The sequence below is a fragment of the Bemisia tabaci genome, chromosome 7 (assembly GCF_918797505.1).
Source record: "Bemisia tabaci chromosome 7, PGI_BMITA_v3".
In the NCBI taxonomy this organism is placed as follows: Eukaryota; Metazoa; Arthropoda; class Insecta; order Hemiptera; family Aleyrodidae; genus Bemisia; species Bemisia tabaci.
The window spans coordinates 48779126-48795521 of record NC_092799.1 but is presented as its reverse complement, the minus strand read 5'-3'; the positions used below and the strand labels follow the sequence as shown (position 1 = coordinate 48795521).

Here is a 16396-nt window from a genome sequence, read left to right as displayed (position 1 = left end):
TAGCTAATAATGAGGCTACCTGGAATTTTGGGTACACAGCGATTTTTTTGGCTTACTTTATGTTTTTTGGGTCGCTGAATCCGAATCTGAAGTTTCCTACTGCGTATCTGGGGAGCATTTTCCGCCATTTTGACAATTGGCCTAAAAAGGCCTTTTTTTGCGGGTTTTTTTTATGTAGCGGCTACGCATGAGAAAAATTCCCGGATTTAGCTAATGTTTTGAATAGCTGACAAAATTTGGAAGAAAATGGTGTATACATATGCTAGGTTTGCTTAAAAATTGAGGAAGATACAGCATCGTGAACATCGCGCCTATTCACGTTTTCGCGGCGCACCTGTTAACGCGTGATCCGGCTCGCCGCGGTCAGCTACGTTCCGAAGTGTTCCAAAGTTCTGAGATCCGAGGTTCCTCAATTTTTTAGCAAACCTAGCATATTCATATACCATTTTCTTGCAAATTTTGTCAGCTATTCAAAACATTTGCTAATTCCCGAATTTTTTCTCATACGTAGCCGCTATATAAAAAAAAACCGCAGAAAAAAGCCTTTCTACGCCATTTTTTCAAAATGGCGGAAAATGCTCACCAGATACGCGGTAGGAAACTTTAGATTCGGATTCAGCGGCCCAAAACACATAAAGTAAGCCAAAAAAATCGATGTGTTCCCAAAATTCCAGGTAGACTTACCATGCGCCTGGACTACAATTTGAGTGAAAGTGTATCCCTGAATTGGAACGATTCAGAATCTTGGATTGGGTTTATTAAATTCATTTTTTTTAAAATGAGGTATGAAACGAGCGAAAATATTGCGTCAAAATTTCCGGCAACTGAGGAGAATCTGCGAAAATTCTTTAGAAAAACTGTATTTGCCTTTCGTGACAAGAATGATTAAAAATAAGACATTAGTTGAGGTCTGTAACGTTGCAATCGGAGCTAAATACGCTCCCTTACGCGTGCAGGAAAGGATATTTGAACTCATTCAAGGCAGGCGCAGTGATACAACTATTCGACCATTGGTGTAAGCATGTTGCTGCCAGCCGGATTGAAGGCGTGCCACACTCCAGCGATTACTCGGGTCCCGTATCGTGCGATCTCCCTGGCTGGCGCGCCGCTAAAATCGCCGCAAGGGGAGGACTGCACGTCATTATCCTTGACTCTCTGTCCCGTTTTTCACCACAATAGTCTAGGCGCCTGGTAGTTAAAAATGAGGCTACCTGGAATTTTGGGTACACAGTGATTTTTTTGGCTCACTTTATGTTTTTTGGGTCGCCGAATCCGAATCTGAAGTTTCCTACCGCGTTTCTGGTGAGCATTTTCCGCCATTTTGAAAAAATGGCCTAAAAAGGCCTTTTTTTGCGTTTTTTTTATGCAGGGGTTACGCATGAGAAAAATTCCCGGATTTAGCTAATGTTTTGAATAGCGGACAAAATTTGGAAGAAAATGGTGTATACATTTGCTAGGTTTTCTTAAAAATTGAGGAAGATACAGCATCGTGAACATAGAGTCATTTTTTGTAAAAGATGTATGCAAACGAGCGAAATATTGCGTCAAACTTACCGGCAGAGTTGTAGGCACTGGCCGGCTGCCCGCTACGCCTCAGCGTGCCACAGCGTTTCAAGCAACTATTTTTCAACAGAGGTGCTGTACACATTATCACACGAAATTTAGGGCGTTCCAACATAATAAGAATGACAGGCATCCTTCAAGAATACGGAGCTTTCTTCGCAAAAAAATCAAATATACTACGGCACAAAAAGAGAGCGATAGTCCAGAAACTCGCCGAGTAGCATCCGTATTTAAAAACGTCTAGCATAATTTTTGAATTTCATTGGAGAAAAAAGTGACTCGATTGAGGCAGAAAAAATTCTTGAGATGCCGTAAAGAAGATTTAATTTTGAATCAACAATAAAATAGCTTAATGAAAGCGGGTTTTTGATTGATAAAGTTAATTTTCTTTTCATATAAGCATCTTTTCTTCTTTGAACAAGCATCATTTTCTGACTTATTTATTTATTTATTCACAAGCTGAGATTTATCTGGTTCCGGTTAAAGAAGATGGAATTTTCTCGAAAGATACCTAATTAAGTCCTACTGCACCAAAGAGGTGTTGAGAGTTTCAGTAAATTTTCCCTCGTGGAATCGACTCTCTCCTATTTTTACCGAAAAGCTCAATTGTATATTTTTCTCCATTTGCACCAAACAAAAAGTAAACACAAAAACAAGCAAACCTTCATTCTTCCTATGGACATTATGCATTTTCATCCAAAAACAACGTGAGCAATTGTCGTTTGAATTTACATGTGGACCAATTAAAGGGTTTTAATTGGTAAGTGGGTCAAAACTCCCCTGCCGGCAAGAAGCGTGGACGTAAACTACTAAAAAAAAAAAAATAGGTGCGCGGACCAAAAATCGTTGACAAAATGCCCTAAAACCGGCCTTGGGAAAAACGATAGTTGCTGGCAAATATTAGTAATATCTGTTGTGAGCCGCTAATGCCACGAATTAAAGCAGGGCTCCGAACAGGCTCCGAAGCAACGGAGAAAGCCCTGAAACCTCAAACTTAAAGCGGGTATTCAAATTTGAACTAATTCGTGGATATTCGAGCTAACTCGTCTCTTTCGGTTTTGCAAATTTGACTACTGACTAATTTCTCGACAATATCCTCAATCGACATACTCGGGCTGGTATGTGACACTGACACACCGGTGGAACACACTGGTATCAGAGCGTTCCAGGCTTACTAGTTCAAGACCGTACCGGAAAAACCATTTTTTTGAAACTGTAAAGGAAATGAAATTCATCAGGAGGAAAGGGACCGTCCCGGTGCGATCAGAGCTACGTTGACGCCACTCATTTTCGTGGCAAACGGACGGAATGCTCCGGGAAAAACGAGTCAAAAAAGCACCCCGAAAATAAGAATTTTTGGTGCAGAGTGTTCTCGGCTTTTACGGTACCTACTTTAAATGACTGAACAGTGGATAGGACCAAGGAAATGCCATGCTAAATGACATGTTGATGGGTTTTGTGGAAGGTGATCCGTCCAGAAACCTAACTTTGTGAGAGAAAAAAAAAACTTGGCCAGCGAGAAGGAAACTTGGTCGGAGAAGAAAAAAACTTGGCTTGGAAAAAAAAAACTTGGTTAGAGAAAGAGAAAGGTCAACGAGGAAAAGATACTTGATGGAGCGGAAATAACCTTTCAGAGGAAAAGAAACTTCGTTGGGAGAAAAATACTATTCTGACTTAAATTGACACTTGACAACATGGCGCGAACCTAAGATTACACACCGCTTCTTCTTCCTCCTGCACTTGTTAATAAATTAAAAATTAAATAGACGCTTGACAACATGATGAAATCACTGATGCAACCGTTGCCATTGTTGAGAACATAACATCAAACCCGGACCCAGAATAGTATTTTTCTCCCAACGAAGTTTATTTTCCTCTGAAACGTTATTTCCGCTCCATACAAGTATCTTTTCCTCCGTTGACCTTTCTCTTTCTCTTACCAAGTCTTTTTTTCCAAGCCAAGTTTTTTCTTCTCCGACCAAGTTTCCTTTTCGCTAGCCAAGTTTTTTTTTTCTCTCACAAAGTTAGGTTTCTGGACGGATCACCTTCCATAGGGTTTAAAGGGGACAAAAAAGTCAGAAGTCAAGTAATAGTTGGATGATTCCTGTATTTGCATTAGAAATGTTTGCTCTATATTTGTTGAAAAGTTCGACTCCATTTTGAGTGACTGAGGAACAAGGAAAGTTTCGAAGCTAGCAAAAGAGCACACAAAATACTTACGAATAAAAACAGTAATTTAAATCAATATTTATAATTTTCAGTCACACTGTCAATATGTACATTATTTACAGTTTAAATATTGCCAAATGCCGTTGCCAGGTCCAGTTTTGTGTCGTAAAAAATGTTTTTCGTTTACTAATAGAGGTAGAAATTATAATATTCTTACAGAGGAAAAAAATTGAAGGTGTGAAATGAGCAGTTAGAAATCAATTGAGTCATCGATTTTAAGTGCAGTAGATGTGAATGATTTCATTACTTTTTTCCGTGTTTCTCATTTATCCTATTTTGTGGGCAATGTTCAGGGAAAAAAATTAAAAATCTTCCTATGCTTTTTAGCAAGGAAAAATTCAAGGAAGAGTGAATCGAAAATGAAAATTTTAAAGTCGAAGCAAATGAACTTAAGTATCACGAGTATACAATTGTTTTTTCCATACTCAAAAATTGGAATAATTCGTGAAAAAATATCTTGAATAGAGGGATGCCTTTAGTACATGCAATCTCCTAATCTTTGCTGAAGACTTCCCTAATTTTTCAACCTGTAAACTTTTAGACAGAGATTTTAGATTTGTTTAGCTGCACAATTGTATAATTGGTAGTAGGGCTACAGTATATATATATCAGATGTATTCTAAATAGCCCTCGCTTGAACATTTCTTTCGTTGTGATTCAAAACCAACAATAAAATGTTTCTTTGGCTATGCTACCTATTCAAGTCTCCGTAAATTGGGTAGTATATACTTTGGTCTTTATTAGAGATTTTTCATCTCAAATTTGAGAACGGAGTTGAAGCACTTTAAAAACACAACAGTCAAACTTTTGACCTCATTTTATTTCTCTGTAGTTTAGAAACTTACAAGAAGGCCAATCCTGACATGGAAGTAATCTGTGGGCCTTCAAAAACAACGTGACATCGAAGACACCAGGAAAATCTTACTACACAATTTTTTAAAATATATTTTTACAACTTTATTAAGTCCAGAGAGTTCAGCGCGGGAATAAATGAAGGTACCTAAGTAAAGAGCTATACAATTTCTGCAATGACTAGAAATTTATTTGGCATTCTCTGAACATACAGCAGCAGAAGACAAACAGTTTCCCAATAGTGACTCCTGAAACAAACAAAAAGACCAGAAGGTCAAACTCATATTGAGAATAGAAATATACTCTTACTTGCGTTGCGTCTCGCGTTAAACCTGACTTTCAAAGGACACAGCACATTCCTTATGGGAATGTGTATAACGATCGATTTTTAATTTTCTTATTGTTTTAAATTCGTCTATGGATTCTGATCAAAACTCATCACTGGCCCAAATTTCTACAAGGCACCGTTCTCGCACAAAATCGCGGGAAAAATTTCAATTATTCATTGCATATAAATAAAGGTAGTGCAGTACTCGAATACGTTTCGGCTCACACGGAAAAAAATAGCTGTTGATTTAGCATTAATATTGTTAAAAACATGTCCAACAAGTTTCAAATGCTGATTTTACATTTGACGAAATGCCAATTTAACTGCGCCCACTGTAAAACGAACAAATTGAAATGTTCTGTTAGCATTTTTGTATTGTAAAATCAGCATTTGAAACTTCACTGGCTCTTTTTTAACATTTTAAAGGCTAAATCAGAATTTAATTTTGTTCCGTGCAGTCGGTTGCGTGTAAACCTCGTAAACAGCAAGACCGATGAGCATCCGCGCGACGGCCGCCGCACAATGGTCAAGAACCAGAACTCAAAAATAGGAAGAAATAAGTCGGTTAATGACTGAAATATCACGACAGTTTCGTTGCTATTGTTTTTCGAGTCGCTGATTTTGAATTTGATGTCAAATTGCCAAGATTTTAACACCCTGACCGATTGAATGCGATGCAGTGAGCGGTCAGCGAAACGCGCATTAGCGCCTACAAACCTAAGGGGATACTTCAAGCATTGCGCAATGCGTAAAGTATCCCCTTAGGTTTGTAGGCGCCAGTGCGCGTTTGGCGCTGGCAGCACGCCTCAAGCATTTGGATTGCATTTTGCAAAAAGGAACCACTAGCATTGCAATGTTGCTAAGATTGTGCAACTTCTTTTGTCTTGGAGGAAAACCCCGACTATTCATTAATGGTTTCTATTTTACTCGCTAAAAACTGTAAATTTAAGACAAAAATTACACATAAATTTCATAGTTTTTCACAATTTCCGCAATTTTATTGCAAAACATGAGGTTGCACAATCTTAGCATCATTGCAATGCTAGTGGTTTCTTTTTGCAAAATGCAATCCAAAACTCGCGGAGTCAGTACTTTTCAACTCGTGATTTTGAAATTTTTGCACACTCTGCATGGATTATTTTCGTTTAAATTGATGAAACAAAAATGGGTATTATGGAAAATAAAATACATAAGGAAAATAAAATACATTAGGAAAATAAAAAGTGTGTTTTGTAAATATCAAGGTGGTTCCGTGTCAAATTTAATGATTTCCAAAGCACAGTAATTTTTCTTTTATATTTTGTGCTTTTACTGTGCTGCAGCGTGGTGTGCGTGCGACCAAACACTCAATATTGGACGTATTTGAGTCTGAGAGATCGATGTACAAATAGGTCAAAACCCATTTGTACTTGTATTGTTCTTCGAGTCGCTGATTTTGAATTTGATGTCAAATTGCCAAGATTTTAACAACCTGACCGATTGAATGCGATGCAGTGAGCGGTCAGCAAAACGCGCATTAGCGCCTACAAACCTAAGTGGATACTCCAAGCATTGCGCAATGCGTGAAGTATTCATTTAGGTTTGTAGGCGCCAGTGCGCGTTTTGCGCCGGCAGCACGCCGCCGCGCAGGTCCTACCTGCAGCAACAATGCGAAAGCGCTAATGTTTTCTGAAAGCGAATTCACCATCAGAATCTACTACGAGAAGTCCGTAATGAAGAGTTTGTTGAGGTCAATTGTGAGTCCGAACCGGTGGACAAGGGGTCAGAGCGTAAGGACCTTCACTCTCTATGGAACAATTCGATCATGTGGCCCAGGAACAATCCCCTCCCGATCTCTATCCAGTTTTCGTTACCGATGTTTTCGTACCATTCTTATGTGTACCAAAACTTTGAAGAGGTTTTCCTCAAAACAACGCTTCATGACCGTAGGGTGCAATTTTCTCAACAGCTTTAGGATGAATTTTCAAAATCTTTTTTCCTCCAAGTTTTTATCTTTACCAAAGAAAGGAAAGAAAAAGAAATTTCACGGATAACTCTGAAAGAAAAAAGTTCAGTCTTGGGGTTCTTCGAGTGAATTTTTTTAAAATTTTTGTCGAATACTCAACAAAGGTCAGGTTTCTCGAGTTTTCAAACATGCACTCGAAAGTCCAAGGAATCGAAAAAAAAAAAATAAAAAAAAATAAAGTCTTAGAACATCTATTCAGTACAGCTTGAAAAAAGTGTACCTTAGCATCGGTAAATGTTGCATTGAGAAGATGACTCATGACTCATGAGTCATGCGACTCTTCTTAAATGAACCGAACTTTTTCCGGGCAAGGGACGTCAAATCGCATGACATTTTTCACGTAAATAATTCAAATCCTCTAACTCGAACTTCAAGCACTTCCAGGCAAGTCTACGAAGAGCGAAGTCGACTACCCTTGAGCAGCCCGGACGAGTAAACTGAGCCTTAATAGTAAAGTTTTCGCCGGAAGTTTCTTCAATTCATTCATCTAATTTAAAGTGCTCCGTTCCGGTGACGTTGTAACTGAGGATCGGAGGGATTCGGATTAAAACGCATGGCTTGTTGCAAATTAATTCAATTTCACCCGCATAAACCCTATTAATGACTTGCGGGCTGTTCCTCCACTTTACGCGGCAATTTAATCTTTTGTTACCTAAATATTTACACAGACCTCGGGATTAAGTCAACTGGTAGCCGCTCTGAGGTTTTGGCACCCCTACACGAAGAATGAAGATGGGGGTGGTGGTAGTTTTTCCCACAGGGCTGTTATTGTATACTATTATGTCGTATACGGCGTTGCGGAATTTCCTTCGACGAATCACGCATTTTTTGGACAATTTTATTTGTGAATATTTCCCTGTCGAATTTTCAGATGATTTCGTTCGTAATTTGATTTACCAAGTCTGAAAATTTCAAGGAAAAATATTCATAACTTTCTCCAAAAATAATTAATTTATAGGAAATTTGGCAATGTTTGAATGCTCATACGTCATTTTTACTTTATACGGCATTCTAAGCGAGTGCTTCAAACGTATTTCAACGGTGAAACTCCCTAACCACGTATCTCGATTTGCTACGTTGCAAACTTCGTATCATTGTTTATTTTTCAAGTGGGAAACCACCAACGGTAATTTTTAAAATCTACCGTGATTTTTCTTCTCTGTGGTAGGAAAGTTCCAAAACCATCCAGCTTTATACTTTCCAATTATCAGTCATCGTGATTACTTACTTGCTCTTCCAGTTCCAAAAGTTAGGCATCGATAGAGGCGCTTATACTGTATACTATTGCTTCAGGCGTTGCCAAATTTCTTTAATAAAACACGAATTTCTTGGTAAACTTGTGAATATTTTTCTTTCAAATTCTCAGAGAACTTTGTTCGTATTTTGATCTAAAGTGCCTGAAAATTTCAAGGAAAAATATTCATAACTTTCCTCCGCAAAATAAACATTTTATCTGGGAAATTTGGCAACTCCCGAATGTTCATACGACGTTCTTCCTTAGCACGGCAGAGGAGAGGAGACAAAACCCAAGTTTCTCGTTAATCAGGTCTACGCTAAAGAGGCGAATTCGGGGCAGGGTACGTTGGGTGTTCCAGTTCATCTGTTCAAAGGGGTGCATTAAAAGACCAGGGCTCTGTCAGGCTTGATACAATGCGACTAACTTTTCCCCGCAGGGTCGGATGGTGGTTGAGATCCACCGCTCTGCGACGAGAGGTTTTACCGCTGCACCGCTTTCATTGCGCTCACCCGACAATACCGCCTTCCGTTGCCGCGATTTCGTTCGAGTTTTAACTTGCAATTTTAATTGCGACGCGCGAAACTTGTAGCTTCCCCGTCTTGAAAACTTTTAGCACCGCGCCCCGCACCGCCATGTCAAAGCTACTTCCCCGTGAAGGAACAGCTTCGAGTCTCGGTCCCCGCGGAGGCTACGTTTTAAAGGGAACGCCCCCTCTACACTGCTGCACGGAAAAAAAAATTGCTGATTCAACAATTCAATTGCTAAAAACAGTGAGTGCAATGTTTCAACGCATATTTTACAACAAAAAAATGCTACTTTAACCACATTGTAAACTAATTTAACCACATTGTAAACTAATTTAACCACGGGGGTGGTTAAAGTAGCATTTTTTCGTTGTAAAATCTGCGTTGAAACATTGCACTCACTGTTTTTAGCAATTGAATTGTTGACTCAGCAATTTTTTATTTCCGTGTGTATTGCGAAAAAAAGCAATGAATGCATTCTCGGATGAGCTTTAAGACACATGAAAGCATGTGTTAATCGTGGCTCATGCAGAAATGATTTTAACAGGGCACCTTCACACTGCTGCCGTATACTTACATGTATTACGTCACGCACTTGGGGGGGGGGGGGGTGAGCCAGCGTAACAATCGTTCCAATTGGGGGAGGGGAATCAAGCGCAGAATTACGTGACAAATCCGAGCCACGGGGGAAATTTTTTTGAAAAACTTGTCCAAGAATTTAAAAATCTTGTCAATGATGTCTTTTGGAAAATCATCCATTTTTTCAATTAACGTCTTTCTTATACGTCCTCAAAATGCCATTATCATTTTCCATTTTATTGAACGGCGAAAATGCCTTATACTTTGTGGTCTTTGCAAATTTTTAGTCTTTTAACGCTTTAGTTCTTTATAATTTTATTTTCGAACGACCAATTCAAATCGGTGATTATGTCGACCTGATTCTGAATTGGTTGTGGCGCCTTGATGCAACTGTTCGTGTTCTACGGTTGTGCGTGTTGCATGTTCAAAATCGAAGGCAATTTCGCCTGGTGCAGTGCTTGAAGGCTACTGCCCAGTGCCTGTATGCCTGAATAATGTTAAATATTTTTGGCGGAGATGGTTTGTTGTGTACATTTCCCCCCCCCCCCCCCCCCCCCCAATATTGAGCGGCGTGAGAATTTAAGATGCCGTATCAACGTTTTTACAGAGGAAAGTCCATCATGCATTCCGATAACTCGATCGAAATTGGGTCATCTTTAGTCTATTTCAAGGTCTCACTATTTTTTGCTCCTGAAATTATAGGGCCAATAAACAGGTAGGTCAGTATGGGAAATGTTCAAAACAAATCTCCGTACTGCAGATTGACATAGAGTGGAGAAATAACACGGGTGGACCAATTATTCTAACACGTGTCACCACTAACATCATTCTTGGATGCCCTCAAATTCATACCAAGTGTTTACGCTATGGAAATATTATCACTTCATACACAATATGTGTAAATTTTGTGAGACGAGAAAAACACGACTACCGCTCGCGGCATCGCAAACTTTTTGCCACTTTTGATTTTTTCAAGTTAGAAAGTATTCAAAGTCACCTCCTGAAAATACATAAAATGTACCAAAATACTATCATTATCTAGTGTGGTACTGCTATCTTTCTAACTCATCAAAGGCGGCCCCTCCGCCTAGGATAAAGCTAAAGCTTCTCTGCACGTTTTCTTGCATTGAGCAACGGTATGCAAGTTTAGTTATGTGATCTTGGTCGCCAAAGGTACAAGTATATTTAAAAGTCGGCCCTGCCGAGCATTCTAATCTTATGCGGTGAGACACAGATGCAGGATTTCATTATCGCTGTATGATCAGTATATTTTTCATTGTGCATGCATCGATCCCTTGTCAGCGCCTCTATCGATGCCTAACTTTTGGAACTGGAAGAGCAAGTAAGTAATCACGATGACTGATAATTGGAAAGTATAAAGCTGGATGGTTTGTCAATCAGTTCTCGAAAAAAACGAGAAAGCATGATCGTAAACCGTGTAGCACGTCAAGAGGAAAAATAAACTAAATTTTGGTGTAATTTTAAAAGCGCAGATGATTAAGTCTTTTTTTTTCTCAGAAATTTGACTTCAAACATTAAAGAAAAGAACATCTAAGCATTCCAACAATGCTGGCTTTCCACACACAAAATTAATTGATAAAGTGCCGTGAGTACCTACATCGTCTTTACCCCAATAAACTCAACTTCTTTCGAATATGTATCCAAGTTTCACACTATGCTCATGTTTCTTCGTACGACTTATTTTCATCCCTCACTATCCTAGCGCTCTCTATTTTCCAGAAGATGGATCAGAGGAACACCTTCTCTTATCTGCTCTCACTTTGTGCAATAAGACCACTGAACTGTCGGCAAAAGCTCTTTTCTACGTAATCAGTATCAGGGACGATTTCCCAATTCACAAGTTAATTCAAAATTTACATGAGAGTATGGTGGAAACGGTGGTTATCACTCATCATTCCAGGTTGAAACTTTCAATACATGGAAGCGCAACTAAAAATATTATCATATTATTAAACGATATGGATGAGATTCTAAGTTTTATTTTGGACTCATTATTGACATCCGATGAAATCGTAGACTTAAGACCTCGCAAGTTGAACAAATTGAACCATTACTGCATCCAAAACAATTTGTTCGATTTTGATTTCAAGGTAGCCAACAAAACATGCGATTTCAAGTAGTGTATATATGAGGATATGGCGACAAATTTGACCTTTAAGACGGGAGCTACGTGACCCCGGTGTGAGATCACTGGCGACTGGTTGCGGGTTGCCTACCTATCGTTTCGGCACTTGACCACTTGACCTTTAAGACGGGACCTATGTCACATGACCCGGGTGTGACGTCACTAGCGACTGTTGCGGGCTGCCTACCTATCGTTACCAGTGTTGTAAAATTGAGCAGAAAAATGTTGATTATTTTAGGATGATTTTACAACCATGGTGTGACGTCACTAGCGACTGTTGCGGGTTGGCTACCTATCGTTACCAGTGTTGTAAAATTGTGCAGAAAAATGTTGATTTTGCAACCATGGTGTGACGTCACTAGTGACTGTTGCGGGTTGCCTACCTATCACCCACGTTGTCAGTCTGAGCAGGAAAATCGTGATTAATTGCGGGTATTGTTGAAAAATTTGGGGGAAAAACTGGATTATTTTAGGATGCCTGATTTTACAACCATGGTGTGGCGTCACTAGTGACTGTTATCTGTTACAGGTTGTATAGCTATCAGGGGTGATGGGTAATCGTTATCAGTCTAGTAAAATCGGGACAGGAGGGGCGTGGGTTACTTGAGAGTTGTGACAACCACTGGTTAATTGATGCGGCTTGCCTACCTATCATGGGCGACGGGTAAGCTTACTCGTTACCGGTGTTGTAAAATCGTGCAGAAAAATCGGGGTAAATTAACGGTGTTGGTTGGGTGATGGGTGTTTTAGCGGATCATATGTCAACAATGTTTTCATACTATGACGTCACTAACGTTGTGAAATTGAGCGGGAAAATTTGAATTAGTTACGGGTGATGGGTGTTTTAGTGTATAAAATGACAGCCATCTTTTCATGCTGTGACGACACCAACCAACGTTGAGAAATTGAGCGGGAAAATTTGAATTAATGACGGGTGTTGTAAAATTGAGCGGGAAAATATGATTTAACCCGGAGTCGGGTATGGATTAGTGTACGGTGTATGGCATCCGTGTTTACTGTTGCGGGTTGCCTAAACGTGAAGGGGGCTACCATTAGCTTTTTAAACCACAACCGTTTAATCTTTATGGGCTACCTACCCACCCGAGCGAAGCATGATATGTTAGAGTCAACGATTTGCCTCCGAATTAGGCGGGAAATTTGAAGGAGCAGACGTTGCAAAAAATCTGCAAAAACCTATCTTCACAGGGTTTTTCATGTGTCATGAGTCCTTTACCGTGACGATATCTGCTCTATTAGCAATCATACACAGTACAACCATTCGGGTAAATACGTTTGACCAATGACCTGTATCATTTTACGTGACGTCATGCGAAGCATCCATTATGTGTCGTCACCCCAACCCAGCTAGCGACCTTACCCGCTCTACTAGGAATCATACACAGGAGGAGGACCGAGGTTCTCCCATAAATTCGTAGCGGGTTGCCTATCCATCCGGGGGAATACGATTGAGTGTCATCACTCTAAGCATCCATTCTATGACGTCACCCTGTTGTATACCACAGTATCAACGTTGTATGATCGGAAAAAAGTTATACCAGGCTATACGTGAGATGATAGAAAATTCGGGTTTAAGTATCGACAGCGGAGACTAGAGGGGCTAATGAGTCGAACTCTAGGTGCGACAAGTATAATGCTCTCATCGCGGAGATGTGGATTCGAAGTTGACAATTATTTTGAATACCCCGGTGATGTGCGTATGTCTGCGGTTCGATTGTTGATTCGTTATCGAAAGACCTTGTTCGATAAAAAGCATTGCCGAGATAGGGATTCATCGATCGAGTTCTGTCGATAACGATTCAACAATCGACCCGGTCGCGCGACTGCGCGAGCCCAATTCAAGGCCACCCAGTTCTCGCTACTCGTTTTCCTGTTAGAGTGTCATTCGGAAACCACACATGTTCCACACAAACTACTCATTCACTTAGCTCCTTTCACCATACATATAACTGATGAAAAATCACGAATGACTCTGGAAAGTATCACTACTTATACGGGGTTTTCGCGGTAACTCTCATTCGATAATCTCCAAATATCCGTTCCCAGTGATGCCATTCTTCGACAAGTTTCAACTTGTCTCGATCAACTTCTCTATAATATATTTCTGATTCCCACGGCTTGGCAATAGCCGAGGACCTGCGGTCCCGCTCATTTAAACGCGTGGTGCTGGTGCGGGTGTGAAAGCCATCAATAATTTTCGATTATTTAAACGGTGATGTTTCTAGTCAGTTGTCGACCATCATCCTCATCTAAATTTATAGGAAAAAAATCGATATGATCCGTTTTGAATTTGGAAAATGAGTCATTTTTCCTTTCTTTTTGAGACAAGTGAAACACTGATGGGGTATGAACCACGACGGGATGTGCAAATTCTCGTTCCTTGATTGCTCCCGCCCGGGGAACACCGGTAGACAAATGATGTTTCAGTATCATGAGCCTTGGCTGCATTGGCTAGAGGAATCGATGGAGCTCGGATGAGGGGGAGAAAAAAAACAAGAAGAGATTCGTTTATCACATACAGCGGATTTATTGATATAAAAAGGAACATGAGTATTGTATATTTGCCACACACACTTTCATACTGCGTTATGAACCGTCGAGATCATGATGGCTCAAATTGAAACCGTGCTTTATACTCATCACTTTCCTAACGATTAAATGACGACACTGGTTTTTCAACTCGCAAAGAGCATAGGGGAAAACCATCATCGGAAAAGTCTTAACATCAAACGAGTCAGGGTCTAAAGCGCTCACAAAATTTGAAATTGAAGCGTTGTCCAAATACTGACATTTTCTTAATACTAAATCACAAGTTTCGGAAAAAAGTTTTTGAAATTTTTGCTGATTGTCAACAGCTTTGATCACTACTGCGCTAATCGATGGAGCGAGTTTCTTCAATTCTTTCCATGCCTTCTCTTGAAGCGCTATTTCTCTCGGACACTTACGATGAGATGAATTTTTCTGACCGAGTACAAGACTTTTCCGTCCCAGAATCCTGCCAAACTTCAAAAATCTTGATACGGTCCCGAGATAGCGCGTCTCCCCAAAGTCGCTGTCCCCCTCAAAATACGCATCGATGTCCTTGTCCCAGCGTGTAAGCTCTCTCCACTCGCTCGGCTTAAGGGCGACCATGTTTTGAACTGTAGCGTAATTGTAAAATTTGATGATCGGAGTAAACTGTTCATTACAACTATAACCGATCACTATCTGCTGTTCACCGTTCGGGGTCAGGAAAAAAGACGAGTTTCCCATCGTTTTCGATACGATAGGGCCTCTGCACACACCACGACCGGGTTTTATCGGAGACATGCTCGAAATTTGATAACAAATCACTTCGAGCGAGCCGAGCTGACAGCAAAAGCGGACCACACCGACGAAAAAACGAACAGAAAATGGTCGCTGGTGTGTAACAATCCACGGTAAGAAGACATCGTGATCCAGGAGGAGGAGGAGGAAGAGGAGGAGGAGAGGGGTCTGCAACACGTATTTAAAACGTATCAGATCGACTATCCACTCAAATGAAGGCGCCCTCGTCCCGAGTCGCTGACATTCAAAGCCTCAGTGTCAAGGTATGATAATGGAGTATCCCATTTGAACCTATGATAAAGAATCGATTATGCACATGGTGCTCGTTACGATCGATATTTTTCAAAGGTTTAAACGGCATAGCAATCGATACATCGCAAAGCATGCCACGACACTGGAAACCGTATGTATGTATAACCCGCTTTCACGGTGCACTAAGGCGCTCTGCGACGCCCACTCTCCACAGCAATCTGTCATGGAAGAGATCCTCAGGGAGCTGGCATCTCTCCATCTCATACCCTCTACCCACCGTTTGGCTGCACGCCCTCTCTGTCACCTACCTGTCAATCGATACATCGCAAAGCCCTCCACACACTACTGCAAAGTCCATAGCCGTCTTCATCCCGCAAACAGTACCATGCAGCAACACCAGATTGCCTATTCGTTCAAATCAAGGCGGTATCATCCCGAGGATAGCCCCGGGCAAGGCTTTCACGTTATAAAACCACACTTTTCAGTCCGGGAGAGGGTACCCAACGAGCTAGCTATCACCTCTATTTCGTCCATTCCATACCCTCAAATATGGCGTCACTAGTGAGGTGAGGTGTAATAATCGACTATCGATTATTGAGGTGTTCGATCTCGTGTCATATCAATCGATACATCGCAAAGGGAACCAACGCAAACGGCAACAGATTGCCTATGAAGCTGTGATAAAGAATCGATTATTGGGGTGTTCGATCTCGTGTCATTTCCATCGATACATCGCAAAGGGAGCCAGCGCAAACGGTATCAGATTGCCTATGAAGCTTTGATAAAGAATCGATTATTGCGGTGTTCGATCTCGTGTCATATCAATCGATACATCGCAAAGGGAACCAACGCAAAACGGAATCAGATTGCCTATGAAGCTGTGATAAAGAATCGATTATTGCGGTGTTCGATCTCGTGTCATATCAGTCGATACATCGCAAAGGGAACCAGTCTCATAACGCAATCGGCATCAGATTGCCTATGAAGCTGTGATAAAGAATCGATTATTGCGGTGTTCGATCCCGTGTCATAGGCTTGAATATCATATCAATCGATACATCGCAAAGGGAACCAGACTTCTAACGCAATCGGTATCAGATTGCCTATTCACTCAAATGAAGGCTGTCTCGTCTCGAGGACACGCCGTAACAGTTTGATCCAATCTCCCGTAGCAGGGGGATTCCCCTCTCCCTATCCTCTCGGTGGAAGGGTTCGCACATGGTCCACGAAAGCAGACATACAAATGGGTGAAAATCGAAGCAAAATCGATCGACTTCGAGTGGGTGAGATGTCATATTCTGCACATTCAAATCGAGGAAAAGTGATGGAAATCGTTACTGATCGAACAACCGATTCG

At 40.7% G+C, this 16396-nt stretch overlaps 1 protein-coding gene across 7 annotated transcripts in view; it reads right to left on the bottom strand.

Moving 5' to 3' along the window:
• Window positions 1-3653: 3653 nt before the first annotated feature.
• Window positions 3654-16396, bottom strand: part of LOC109030130 (Crustacean cardioactive peptide receptor) — a 538683-nt gene continuing 525940 nt past the window's right edge. For all 7 annotated transcript variants that reach the window (XM_072302110.1, XM_072302109.1, XM_072302111.1 and 4 more), the window contains one exon: window positions 3654-4892. The gene's annotated coding sequence lies outside the window, so the exon portion shown is untranslated. The remainder of the gene's footprint in view (window positions 4893-16396) is intronic.